Below are 14,387 nucleotides of genomic sequence, written 5' to 3' on the forward strand. Positions count from 1 at the left end.
AGTGAGATCTCCATGTCTCTATGTCTCCGCACTCAAATGTCAGAGTCGGACATATCTAAACACACACACACACACACACACACACGCACACACACAAACACGCACACATACTGTGGTAACTAGTGCTTAACGGCTTGTAATAGTTCTAATAAGTTTCAATAATTTTGTAAAGTGGTGATAATAAAAAGAATACCCGGCTGAGTTTGTTGTGGGCTCTTCTCAGACCTGAGCGCGTTTGGAACCCTCGTAGCTTTAGTTTTAAGTTTGCGTAATAATTATCACCACTATATTCTTAGAAATCTAACATCTGACCATCAAAAAGAGTAATTTATTACCTATTTTGAATAAATCATTTGACTTTGACTTTGACTTTAGCCTAATCCAAAGATATGCAGATCAAAAAACTCGGTAACAATTTTGGAACATCTTGAACATGGGCGGCCTTCCTGAAGAGGCAGCAAACGTCGAAATGATTGCTTTACGCGGTCATTACAACCAGCCTTTCCACTTGGACCATTTAGAATGTAATTTATTGGATAAGTTGCTGACACTTGCCAGCTATTAGCGGTGTGATTCAACTGCCTCGATGGTCCAGTGGTTGCAAATGTTAGATTGTGGATTGGAATCCCTGGTCAAACCAAAAATAATTAGGTAAGTATTGGGTTTTTCTGTCAGTACTAAGTTCTAGCCAGGAGTTAAAAAGTTAACGGTGTCCTCGTGCTGTGGAGAGCACTTAAAGTCTGATTTCTCTCTGGTTGTGTCGGATTGCCGTCCCACCAGACTTACCGAGAGTAGGGACTAGAGAGTGCACATGTGTTTGTGCAGACTCTTGTGCACTACAATATCTCTCACGCATAGGGTTGCTAGGCGTCCGGATAAAGCCGGACATAGGTATGTTTTGATTGCGTGTCCGGCCAAAATAAACGGTGTCCGGCTTGTCCGGCTTTTGTTAGGCTTTTTACATTTCGCAAACGAGCGTGGCCGAGCGCAGGCGAGTCGACTGTCGGTCGCTCCCGCAGTCGGCAGTACCGTCTGACAACAAGATTTATGACAGTAATAAAAAAAGCTTGATTTTACATAATTTTTTTGGTCGTATCTATTAATATTTAGACACAAAATCTTCAATAATGTAGGGTGTCCGGCCTTTCTACCCAGATGTCCGGCCAAACTGACTGATCTGTCCGGTTATTAGGTTTGGCGACCTGGAAACCCTACTCACGCAAATGGCTAGTCTCCGTGGAGATTAGCCGCCGTGGCCGAAATTTGGTCCGATCTCGGAAAGACTAGCCAACCCACCCCAGCTTCACTCTTACGTTGACCAGCATGGTGGACTATGCCCTTAGAAAGTTAACCTTGTATTCTGATTGGAGATCCGTCTTCAGTAGTGGACCGGCAATCGATTGAGCTTATAATCAGTATCTACCATTTTTATAAATGCGGATGTGTTTGTTTGTTGGTTTATTGGTTTGTTGGTTTGTCCTTCAAGCACGTCGCAACGGTGCAATGGATTGACGTGATTTTTTGCATGGGTATAGATAAAGACCTGAGAGTGACATAGGCTACTTTTTATCCCGGATAATTAAAAAGTTCCCACGGGATTTAGAAAAGACCTAATTCCACGCGGACTAAGTGGACATCAGCTAGTCATCTATATAATGTATAGTGCTAGCCACTCTACAAATTGTATTACCTTTTACAGACTTAATTAAAAGTTCATTTAAATTAGCAGGTTTTTATTTCACCGCCCTGGCTTTTGCCAGGTTACCAAGGGAGGAGTCATTAGCATGAAAGACGAAAGAAATAGATTTAAAAATGATAAAATAATTCCTTTAGTAAAACGCAGACAAAGTTATTCGTATACTAGAGGCTACTAAAGAGGGTAAGATTAAAGACTTCTTTTTCTCTCGTTTGGTATGGGTCTTATTAAGGAACATTAGTAACTAGGAATACTTAGTGTCAGTCAGCTCAACTAGGAATACTTAGTGATAATCAGCTGATAGAATGACCATTAATGAATGTTCAGCTATATAGCTATACTTATACTATTTTATTTTATTTTAGTAGGTACTTACTTAACTTTTATTTTATTTTAGTAGGTACTTACTTAACAATTAAGCTATACGTGAACTGTTGAGGGTCTGATCAGGTGTAGCATCTTTATGTTATTGTGTCCTTGAAATATTCACAACATGCGATGATGTCACAAGGTACGCGCGCGTACGCGTGTATAAATTTTTACAGAAGGCTGGGTACACGACGTATTTTATTAAGAGGTAGATAACCATCATGGAGCTATGAATGAAGCTTATTAGTGACTGATTACCATATTAGGAACTGAAACTCTATTTCTAATCAATTATCCTACTTGTCAGCTGTAAGCTTAGTACGAGTTTATACAAACCGATGATCTCGATAGATTTTCGACTGTCGAAACTCTGTGGACAAAATATAATGGATGTAAACTGCTTGGTAGCTGAGTACATGTCTTGTCAACGACACCACTAGGGCAGTGGCGTGCAGGCCATAGAGGCATATAGGCACTGCTTACCCTACCATTTGGGATCTACAAAATCATATTATGAAAGCCTTTAAAAAATTTTTTTATAAAAAAAACCATTTTTTAAAATATCTAATTAGTAATTGGTATTAGCATAATTAGTATAGAATTATTAAAAAAACTATAACATAATTAGTTTAAAATTATTATGTTAATATTGGGTAAGTACACTTCTTCAAAAACTCGCCGCCCGGCCTATCGATCGCGATCGCATAACGATCGCGATCGGGATCACGCAGTCGACATCGGACGTAAAGCTGCGTCTCGAAATGCTTACGGTGTAGTATAATTACACAAGACAACGTCTTTGTGTGTCTCACATTTCTCCTAGAAATCTGTTAATATGTGCGTCAAATTGCGGACCTAATAAGCAGAGCTTCTGTCCAATCACAAGAGAGAAATTTATATCAGACCTGTTTTGAAAACCGCGCGCGATTTAAATTCGTAAAAACATATGAATGTTTTATCTGTTGCAATCAAAATAAGATTATGATTCTGTACTTTTTGAATTTAATTAATTTATAGATATTATTTTCCGTAAACTTAAGTACGTTTTAGATTCTAAAAAAATAACATTATGATAAAATTTGAAATTTGTTTATTTTGTATAGTTAGCGCCCTCTATTGAGGAGTGGACCCCAAAAGCTTTTCAGTTATCTCAAGTATTAACCTGTCGTTAAGCATTAACTAGATGGCAGCTGTTTAGCCGTGGTGTGCAGGTCATAGAGGCATACATGCACTGCGTTCCCCAGTTGTAATAGCTCAGCATATTTTTCATGATGACCTGCCAGTAAACAGGTTCCTACCTAACCCTATCTTACCTACCCTGCCCTACCCTGCCTACCCCGGCTTCAAAGTCTGTGGACGCCCCTGCACTAGGGTATCTGTTACAATAATTTTTTTGAAAAAAATATAGTCAGCGGTCTTTATAATATGTGCAGTGGTTTCGTTGACAAGACATAACTGACTATGGGTATCATAGAATGCTCAGAATCACACAGCGGGCGATGGAGAGAGCTATGCTCGAAGTTTCTCTACATTCAATCAGAAATGAGGATCTAAAATCTAACCAGAGTAACAGAATAGCTCAGCGGGTTACGAAGCTGAAGAAGTGAAAAGGCAATGGGTGGGACAGATGGTTCGAAAAACCGATAAACGTTGAGATCCCAAGGTATTGAAAAAGACGTAAAACGCTTGACCCAGGCGATGCCAGACTATGGTGTGTGAAAGTTTCTACAGGAGACCTATGTCCAGCAGTGGAAGCCGATCGGTTGATGACAAGACGACAATGATGACAAACTGTCTTATTAGCTTACTTGAGTAATTCAGCCAGAGTACAGCTAGTGACCAGTGCCCAAAGCCCTTGGAACCTTTGCTTTTAAATTGCTAAGTACCTACGATATATGTACCTACGACATAAAATTTAAAATTTAAACAACAAACTATAGGAGATTTTTTTCTCTACCGATGGTAAGATTTTCGATATTCGTAATCTATCATCGCTGTCGATATGTGGAAACTCATACTACACTGTATTTACTTTTATTTGTTTTATTTGTTTCGTCCACAGGCAAAAAATAAATAGTTGCAAACGTGAATTGAATTTTGTAGTCAGTTTGGAAACAATGGTACCTACGTAAAAGTAGAACGAGTTGGGTCCAAATTAAAAGCTGTTGTGAGGTCCAAAACTCCAAACGAGGTTCGTGTTACGTAATGATTTCGGAGAGAAAAGCCAAAAAAGTCTGTGGGCATCGTAGATAGAATAATAGGTAGATTTAAGTACTGTGTAACTGCGTATGAGATAGCGATAGCACGACGTAACGATGAATAAAATAACACGACAATTATTACCATTGTTTAGTAGTCAATATTTGTATTAACCGATCAACAATATTTGTATTAAATGTTTTTTATGTGAAAACAAGTAAATAACTCATGAGAAATACAATTACGCCACGAATTCTCAAAGTTTGTTTCGCAACTAAAGTTGCATGCCTTGTTTGTAAGTTGTACGTATTCTTGAAAAAACCAGTTACACAAAATAGGTTAGCTGCGTCTCTGTTTATCACATTAGTAACTTTATCTGTGATCTCTTTTTAGTGTGAATGAGAAAGCAAACGTTCCTGTGTCTACCTTTATTACTCTATCTACGGTGGGCATTTAATTTGCTTCGAATGTTTACAAACTCAGCTTGGGCCAGGGCATATAGATTAGATCGAGAGGAGTAGAGCCGAGCTTTTTTTATAAAAACTTAAATTCTGCTTTATCTACGTTGACATTCGGTTGAAATGTATGTGAATAAAAAACACGATTTTTTAGGGTTCCGTACCTCAAAAGGAAAAACGGAACCCTTATAGGATCACTTTGTTGTCTGTCTGTCTGTCTGTCGGTCTGTCAAGAAACCTACAGCGTACTTCCCGTTGTCCTAGAATCATGAAATTTGGTAGATAGGTAGATCTTATAGCAGACATTCGGGGAAAATGTGAAAACCGTTAATTTGTGGTTACATACCACAAAAATAATTAAATTGTGGTCATGAATTAATAATTAATATTTTCAATTTTCGAAGTAAGATAACTACATATATCAAGTGGGGTATCATATGAAAGGTTTTCACCTGTGCATTCTAAAACAGATTTTTATTTATTTTTATGCATAAATACCACTGTAGTACGGAACCCTCGGTGCGCGAGTTTGACTCGCACTTGGCCGGTTTTTATATTACAACACACCTATAATAGCGGCACGCTATGATGGCCGGTTTGACGTTTGTCCGCTCATGAAGTTCCGTATTAATTGATAACGACTTTGAAGGAAATAATTGTATTACTTTATTGACGATAGTGATGTGCAGAGATTCATAAATTTTATCGAATGTAGTTTTAGGTTTAGGACTCAAAATTTATTTATTAAATTGATTTCTTAAATGTATACAAGTGTAGAAAAATCAGTTTGCACCATTTAAGGGGTGAATGTACTTGTGAATATGAACAATTTTCACTATGTGGACAAACCTCTGAAATCGCAAAAAAATATCAATAAATTTTTAAAAATGGAATCTAATACGATCGTCACATAGGATCGCTGGCTAGCACAACTACTACCTCCGGCAAACTCGCGTCAATGCTCAATGCAAAACAAAGCAGTTTCGAATTGACGTTGCTTCGAAAAGTATAAACTGTCAGTGCAATGCGATTGTGATATAGTTTTGACCTGGCTTTGGATTTCAAATATTGATACTGCATTACTGTTGACCCTTGCTCGTTAATTTGGACTCTGTTCAAGCCCTTTGTTGTGGATTTCGTCGATATGACCGAACGTACGCAGAGAACTGTTCTAAATAGTCAGACACGTGAGTTCCTAATACGCCTTCGTAACTATTTCGATCGTGAAGCTCAAAATGGAGGGCCAATTTTACCTATAACGTCAGTGGTTGAACGCGTAGCTGATGCGCTTAATATTGGACAACGAACTGTTAGACGGATAACTAAAAAAAAATATGGCGAGACTGGCACAGAAGAAAATAAACTTCACACACCAAAAAAGAGAAAACGAGCAAAACCAGTCGTAGGCATCGATAGCTTTGATGCCGATGCTATCCGAAGACATGTTTACGGCTACTATTTACAGAAGGAGTATCCAACAAGAAAAAAGTTGGTGCATTCACTGAAGGAAGCTGGATTATTCTTCGGTGGGGAAAGTTCTTTAACGAAGATTTTGAAGACCATTGGATTTCGATACAAAAAATGTAACAAACGCAAAATATTGATGGAAAGATTTGATATAGCGATGGCAAGGTATACTTTTTTACGGCAAGTGAAAGAAATCAAAAATTGGCAAAATGTTGTGTTCTTGGATGAAACATGGCTTAATGCTAACCATACTGTAGGCCGTTCTTGGAACGATGACACAGCAGCATCTACTTCCAAAGTTCCTGTAGGAAAAGGATCGCGACTTATAATTTGTCACGCCGGAACCATCAACGGGTTTGTCGAAGGTTCTCTCATGGCTTTTGCGTCAAAAACCACTGGAGACTATCATGAAGACATGAATGGAGAAAAGTTTACTGAATGGTTTACCTCAATGTTGTGTAGCCTCCCTGAACCATCTATTATAATTATGGACAACGCCCCATACCACTCGATGCAAATTGACAAGCCACCTGCCCAATCCCAAAAGAAAGCTGATATCGTCGCATGGCTTCGTAAAAATGGCGTAGATGCAAACATGAATATGTTAAAAGCGGAATTAGTACGTCTTTTAAAAGAAAACAAACCAACCAAGATCCGATACGTCATTGACGAAATAGCATTAGAACATGGGCACAGAGTTATACGGTTACCGCCTTACCATTGTGAGTATAATGCGATTGAGTTGGTGTGGGCTCAAATTAAGGGATATGCTGCAAGACACAATACAGAACCCCCATTTACCACAAAAAAAATGCTAAAATTATTAGAAGAAGCTTGTGAACATGTGACTAAAGGAGACTGGGAAAAGGTTGTGAATAGAACTGTTAAATTAATAAGGGAAGATTATGAAAGAGATGTGAAAATAGATAATATTATAGAAAACGAACATATAATTATTAATGTATGTGATGATAGCAGTGACGACAGTGAAAATAGTAGTATGGACGAATCTGATTAATTATGGCCTTTTGTGGCACCTTTTTCGGTATCTTTTGTATTCATATGTTTCTTGTGTGCATATAAAGTATGTATATTCATTTTCGTTCAAATATTCAGTTCGTTCAAATAAATTAAATAAACATATACATTTTTGTTTTATTAAACCTATTTAATCAGGTACAAAAACAAAACTTAATTGTTTTTTGTTCGAGAATAAATTGACATTCCACATCACTATTGTAATGTGTCAAACCGGCCATCATAGCGTGCCGCTAGTGTAAGTCCCATTTGTATGTACGAAGTAATACGCATAAATGTACACGTAAGTCACCATTTCATTTATTCACAGGAATTTTTATTTCATTTAACCTTTGCAATGAATTTTACTATTATTTACCGTTAGCCAATTTCCTTTCATTGGAGATTCCAATTTAAACCAATTGTTGCGTAACAGTTTCAGCTGTGAAGCTAGTAACTAGTGTGGCTGTGAAACGAATTACAGCGGGAAGCCAATCAAACCAGTGATGTTCTAGGGTTCCGTACCCGAAGCGGTGATAGCCTTTTTTTTCGAGGAGGGAATCTTCTTAAGATACCCAATCGGGTTATGTGGGATTTCTACCCACTAAAACCTCCTCGGTGGCCCTCCTCAGCGTGCTATTGAGAGGCTCCGGGAACCCTAAAGAACGTACGCCGGTGCCTCTCTCACGCGACGCCCGTTGGACTCATCCTGCTATGTGATTCTCTAAAGAACGGTTCAACGTTGCCAACATCGATGCGGTCTGCGAGGTAACATCGTACAGATCGACCAGGCCAGCAACGGTTGTAAATTAGTGATTCTGTAGTGGCTTTAAGCTCGTCGGCGATCTTATGGTTGAGACGGGCTCTACGATGTTATCTCGGATGAGCCAGTGATGTCATCCTATTTTTATTTTCATACCGATAAAAAGTTACGATTACGAAATATGGCATTTATAGTGAGTTTAAAATTCATTTATGATTACCTTTGCTATTTTTATACAAAGTTAAAGCAATAAATGCAAAATACTATGAGAAATTATCATTATTTAAAAAAATCTTGGACATAGGCAGGAGACCTTTGCCTTTGTTTTGCATCATTAAAAAAAAAGTTGCTTCCCGCCGTGCAAGATGTCAGTCAGCACAAAATTAAAAATGGTATTGGTAAATTAATGATCACCTACACCCTTGAAAAACGATTACTCGACAAAAAACTCTAGTCTTAAAACAAACTGCACGTAATAAATCAAGTGGTTAGTGGAGCACTTATAATTCCTTTACTGCCATGGTGACTTCATTGGTCGTCACAACAACTCAACAAATAGTGCGTGAACTTCGTCTTTGTACGTCGTTTTATCGTGTTTTGTTTTAAAATACAAGTAAGTATTCAATTAAACTTAATTTACTCCGATATCAGTGGTTTTAAACTTGTGTCAGACTGCCTATCAAACTGTTCTTTCGGTGCTGACCAATGATTTAATTATAAATTTCAGTGCCTCGCAATATTGCCCCATCCACTGCTCAACTTGAAAAATTGTTCAAATTTATGGAGCAAAAACCATGGTTAGCAACTGGGCACGCTCGCACTGCCCTTGCTAGAGACCGTAGTCACCAAGCATCACCAAGAAGTTGGACAATATTGGATGAATACAAATGGCTGCATCAAAACTTGGCAACAATAGCAAAAGGTATGTAAATATTATTTTCAAAGACACAATCTACTTTCTAAGCAGAGTATAAATGTTAGTATCTACCTAGTGTTAAATGTTGTCATACAATACAGTATTGGAAAGATAAAAAAGATGATGCAAAGAGAAAATGCAGTAGCATGGTTATTGTTAGAAGAAAGAACAGGCAGTGGTATGGATGAAAATATAGCAGTAGCAGATCTAAATAATCTTGAGCAAATACCTAATAATTGTTTCTCTTATGGGTGGAGAAAGTTTTGCAACAGGATAGGAAGATTTTGAATTGTCTGTTATCTATGTTATCTCTATAAATGAATATTTAAATCCTGTTGGAACTCTGCTTTTCTGAGATAAGAAGTTGTCTATGTCAATTTCCGGGATGCAATCTACCTCTGTACCAAATTACAAATAAATGCATAAGTGGGTTAAATAGATGGCCCTTTAAGAATCCTGTGGGAACTCTTTGATTTTCTGGGATAAAAAGTATCTAGCTTATGTCCGTCCTTGGGATGTAAGCTAATTCTGCACCAAATTTCATCGAAATTGGTTTAATTTTTGGACCGTGAAAAGCTAGCAGACAGATAGACTCACTTTCGCATTTAAAGTTTAAGTAGGTATTAGGTATGGCTATAGTATGGGTACGTAATTAATATGGAAAATTATTTAAAATAATAATATAAAGTACTATTTTTTTTCTTATTTCAGAATGATATATAAATGATGAAAGTTTACCACACTTGGAGAGTTATTTCGAGCCTGCGGTGTGTATAATATTTTTATATATTATATCCGTACCATTATATAAATGCGAAAGTGTGTTTGTTTGTTGGTTTGTTAGTTTGTTGGTTTGTCCTTCAATCACGTCGCAACGGTGCAACGGATTGACGTGATTTTTTGCATGGGTATAGATAAAGACTTGGAGAGTGGCATAGGCTCTTTTTATCCCGGAAAATCAAAGAGTTCCCGTGAGATTTTGAAAAACGGAAATCCACGCGGACGAAGTCGCGGGCATCAGCTAGTCTATACTAGCTTTTATACCTATGTATAAAAGAAAAAGGTGACTGACTGATCTATCAAAGCACAGCTCAAACTACTGAACGGATCGGCCTAAAATTTGGCATGCAGATAGCTATATAATTATGACGTAGACATCCACTAAGAAAGGATTTTTGAAAACTCAACCCCTAAGGGGGTGAAATATTGGTTTGAAATTTGTGTAGTCCACGCGGCCGAAGTCGCAAGCATAAGCTAGTATAAAATATACCTACGGATTTTTTTTGACTAGTTAATTATTTCAACTCTTTCATAATATCTCAACTGTGGCTGTTGCAGGCGAAGAACTCACAAGGGAGATTCATCATCATCATCATCATGATCAACCCATCGCCGGCTCACCACAGAGTACGTACGGGTCTCCTCTCAGAGTGAGAAGGGTTTTGGCCATAGTCTACCACGCTGACCATGTGCGGATTGGTACACTTCACACACCTTTGACAACATTATGGGGAACTCTCAGGCATGCAGGTTTCATCACGATGTTTTCCTTCACCGTTAAAGCAAGTAATATTTTATTACTTAAAAAGCACATAACTCCGAAAAGTTAGAGGTGCGTGCCCGGAATCGAACCCCCGACCTCCGATTAGAAGGTGGACGTCCTAACCACTAGGCTATCAGGGAGATTATATTTAACTAATTCTCGTGAGCTGTGATAGACTTGTGGTTAGGATGTCCGCCTTCTAATCGAAGGTCGGGAATTCCATCCCGGGCACGCACTTCTAACTTTTCGGAGTTTTGTGCTTTTTATCCAATATCACTTGCTTTAACGGTGAAGAAGAAGATCGTGAGGAAACCTGCATATGTCTGAGAGTTCTCCATAATATTCTCAAAGGTGTGCGAGTCTACCAATTTGCACATAGCCAGCGTGGTAGATTATAGCCAAAACCCTTATCACTCTGAGAGGAGACCCGTGCTCTGCAGTGAGCCGGCTATGGGTTGATCACGATGATCATGAATTCTTCTCAAGCAGTGGAAGACACTAAAATTCCTGAGCCTCTAGCAGTTGAGAAGCTTTTAAATCCTGTGGGAATTATTTAATTTTTTTCTACCAAAAGTCTATAACAAAACCTGTCTGTTTTTCTATGGTAAAAAAAATGTTAACTAAGTTTATATTGCACTTTTATTATCTTTTCCACACAAATATTAAAAACAAATGAACGAGAAATGCAATAAAATATATTATAATTAACTATTGAAAAACACTAACACACACACGGTATAAGATATAAAATGTATATAACATTAAAATATATGTAAATAGTTAAGATTAAGATAAGGAATAAATAAAGGCTTTGAAATTGAGAATCATTTAAATCTACTCTTTTATTTATTATTGCATCTGTCTTGCACGCCACGAGCGATTAGCAAGGAGTTCTCGGCACCTTTGTCCTTCTTCTAAGCCCTCTGCTCTGCTTTGACGAGGATTCCTTTGCAGCATGCTCATTATCGTATGTTCTTCTCGGATTATGTCATTTGGAAATGACAACGCTGGTAATGTTGTAGTATGTTGTGTAAAACGTGCATGCAACATGCTAAGTATAATGAATCTTCTGGCCACCATCCCTGGGTCATAATCGCTATGAACTAGAAGGCATCTAAATCTTCGTTTTAAACTCCAAATAATACATACACCACTGCACGACTAGCTCTTGATGTAGGGGAGCAAATCCCTTTCTAACATTGCCACAAGTTCCTCCGTGATACTAAATATTCTTACATAATACGTCTGTCGAGAGCAGACGAAGACCACGTATTTGACAACCTTTTGCACGCCTTTTTATTTTGTATTCCTCTTGTTTAGCTTCTTCTAATAAGAAAAATGTACTTGAGCTGAGGGAGCAGCCATCTGAAGTGAAAAACGATAAATAGTTAACTCAGATATTTTTTTTATCATTTAATTATACTTACTATAGAAAATAACAAAATAAAACTCACATTTTCACCTTTCTTTTAAAGTTTTTCTATGTTTACAACGAAATTTAACTCGTGCATCGATGGTGCATCGTAGAGAAAAGCTACACCGGAGACGCTTTTCCGTTTGACACATAGAATCGAAGGCGAGGGCGTACGATGTAGTCGAAGGCGAGCAATTAGAATAGCAAATTCCATACATAAATGTCAAAAACCCGTTTCCTACATCGATCACACTCGCTCGTGAAGCGCTAGTGTCGCAAAGGTGAGTCGAACGCGATTAATAGAATAACAAATGTGCTACATCTAAGGAAACATCCGATGTGCGACCGATGTAAATATTATTTTACCTTAGAGAATCACACTGCTGGAGAAAGTGCAGTCACTCGCAACCTCGAAGTCCTAGCGACAGGGACTATTGGATAGACGGATCAGGACTTGATCAACGCCGCCCTGATGTCTCCGACTTTGAGCAGGATCTACTCGCTCGCGAGCCTAGTGGTTACACGTCAGCCTGCTATTCGGAAGGTCGTGACTTTCATCTCGGGCACGTGCTTGTAACTTTTCGGACCTATGTGCGTTTTAAGCAATTAAATATCACTGAAGGAAAACGTTGTGAGGAAATCTATATGCCTGAGAGTTCTCGATGATGTTCTCAAAGATGTGCGAAGTCTGCAAATCCGCACAGGGCTCGCGGGGCAGACAATGGCCTAAACCCTTCTCATTCTGAGAAGAGACTCGTGGTCAGTAGTGGGCCGGTGGTGGGTTGATCATGATGACTCGAAGGGTGCCAACAGGACCCTATCACTAAGCCTCCGCTATTCGTCCGTCCGTCCGTCCATCTGCCAGTCTGTCTGTCAGCTGTATCTCATGAACCGGACAGTGTGTATTTCTATTGGCGTAATAACAAAACCTAGGTAAGAAAAATTTCAAACTAGCTGCTATGTAAATCTAAAAAAATATTTACAAAGTACCTATACATAATCTTGGACGACGGTACAGAACCCTCCGTGTGCGAGTCCGATTCGCACTTGACCGGTATTTTGTCACTTCTGAATTACGAGCGCTCCGGGCGCTGGTCGTTCTGAAATTACATAAAGCTATTTCCCCCATTGGATGTTTTTCACAGAAAAATATTTGTTTATATTCGGTGACAAAATATTCCTTGACTGCAACCTTTTTTTTTCTTTATAGACTATCGCTTCGATGGACGGATAGACGAACGGACAGCGGAGTCGCAGTAAGTTTTTAGGTTCCCGTTGGCACCATTCGAGTACGGTATGGTAGGGAACCCTAAAAGAAAAACCATCAACAGTCTATTTTTACCCGACTACGGCAAAGCCAAAAGGAAGGGTTATGATTTTTGCAGTCTATGGTATGTATGTATGTATGTATGTTTATGTTTATGCACGTGCAAAGCTGCCGTACAAGCCATGAAACTGTGTCAGACATCTATAAAATAATAATAATAATAATATAGCCTTTATTTACTGAAAAACATTACATGCAATTTCATTTGTCATAGTATTCAGTATATACATATTTTAATAGAATCAATACATAATACTTATTTACATTTACATTTATATTTATATATCATTACTATTATTTATGTCACCGCTATTTTTAAATTATTAATTTTTTACTGTATAAATTTTCATTTTTTAATATGTACACAATACTATTCTGTATATCACTACTAATTGTCATATTTTATTAGGTATATACATTCTTCTTCCACTTTTATTTTTCAGTACGCCCCATTTGGACGAAGGCCTCCTCCAGTCGTTTCCACATTTCTCTATCTTGGGTCATTCGTTGCCATGTTGCTCCCATAATTTTCACAAAATCATCATTCCACCTAACTCTTTGTCTCCCTCTTGATCTTTTACCGTCTCTAGGATACCATTCTGTTACTGTTTTTGCCCATCTGTCCTGGTTTTGTCTGCAAACATGTCCGGCCCATTTCCATTTTAGTTTTCTAATTTGTACTTGTATATCTACTATGTTAGTTCTATTTCTTAATGTTTCGTTTGCTATTCTATCTTTTCTTCTTACATGTAGCATACTACGTTCCATTGCACGCTGGCAGATTGCTAATTTTTGTTCTAATTTTTGTGTCAGGGCCCAGGTTTGGCTACCATAGGTTAGTATAGGCAGTACGCAGCTATCAAATACTTGTTGTTTGTTTTTCATCGGCATTTCTTTTGATTTCATTACTTCTTTTAACATCCAATATCTGTTCCACGCATTTGCTGTTCGTCGTTCTACTTTCTTTTTCATCGAATCTTTCATTGAGACAATTTCTCCGAGATAAACGTATTCATCGACATATTCTATTTCTATATGGTTTGCTTTAATGCATTCCTGTATTCCGTTTGTCATCGCCTTTGTCTTTTGTATATTCATGTCAAGGCCAACCTTATTGCTCTCATACAACAATTCATTTAGCATTTTCTCTAATGTGGCAGGGTTCTCAGAGAATAATACTAGGTCATCCGCGAATCTCAAATTATTTAGGTATTTTCC

General features: G+C 38.0%; 1 protein-coding gene and 1 long non-coding RNA gene across 2 annotated transcripts in view; one reads left to right on the top strand and one right to left on the bottom strand.

Annotated features, from left to right (window-relative positions):
- LOC117989684 (parapinopsin-like) overlaps positions 1-14,387 on the bottom strand; it is a 69,044-nt gene that overhangs the window by 47,757 nt on the left and 6,900 nt on the right. The window lies entirely within an intron of this gene.
- Positions 8,224-12,218, top strand: LOC138403451 (uncharacterized). Its single transcript, XR_011237711.1, has 4 exons — positions 8,224-8,582; positions 8,697-8,891; positions 9,597-9,652; positions 10,224-12,218. It is a non-coding gene; the product is annotated as an uncharacterized lncRNA (long non-coding RNA).

The sequence above is a fragment of the Maniola hyperantus genome, chromosome 16 (genome assembly GCF_902806685.2).
Source record: "Maniola hyperantus chromosome 16, iAphHyp1.2, whole genome shotgun sequence".
NCBI lineage: Eukaryota > Metazoa > Arthropoda > Insecta > Lepidoptera > Nymphalidae > Maniola > Maniola hyperantus.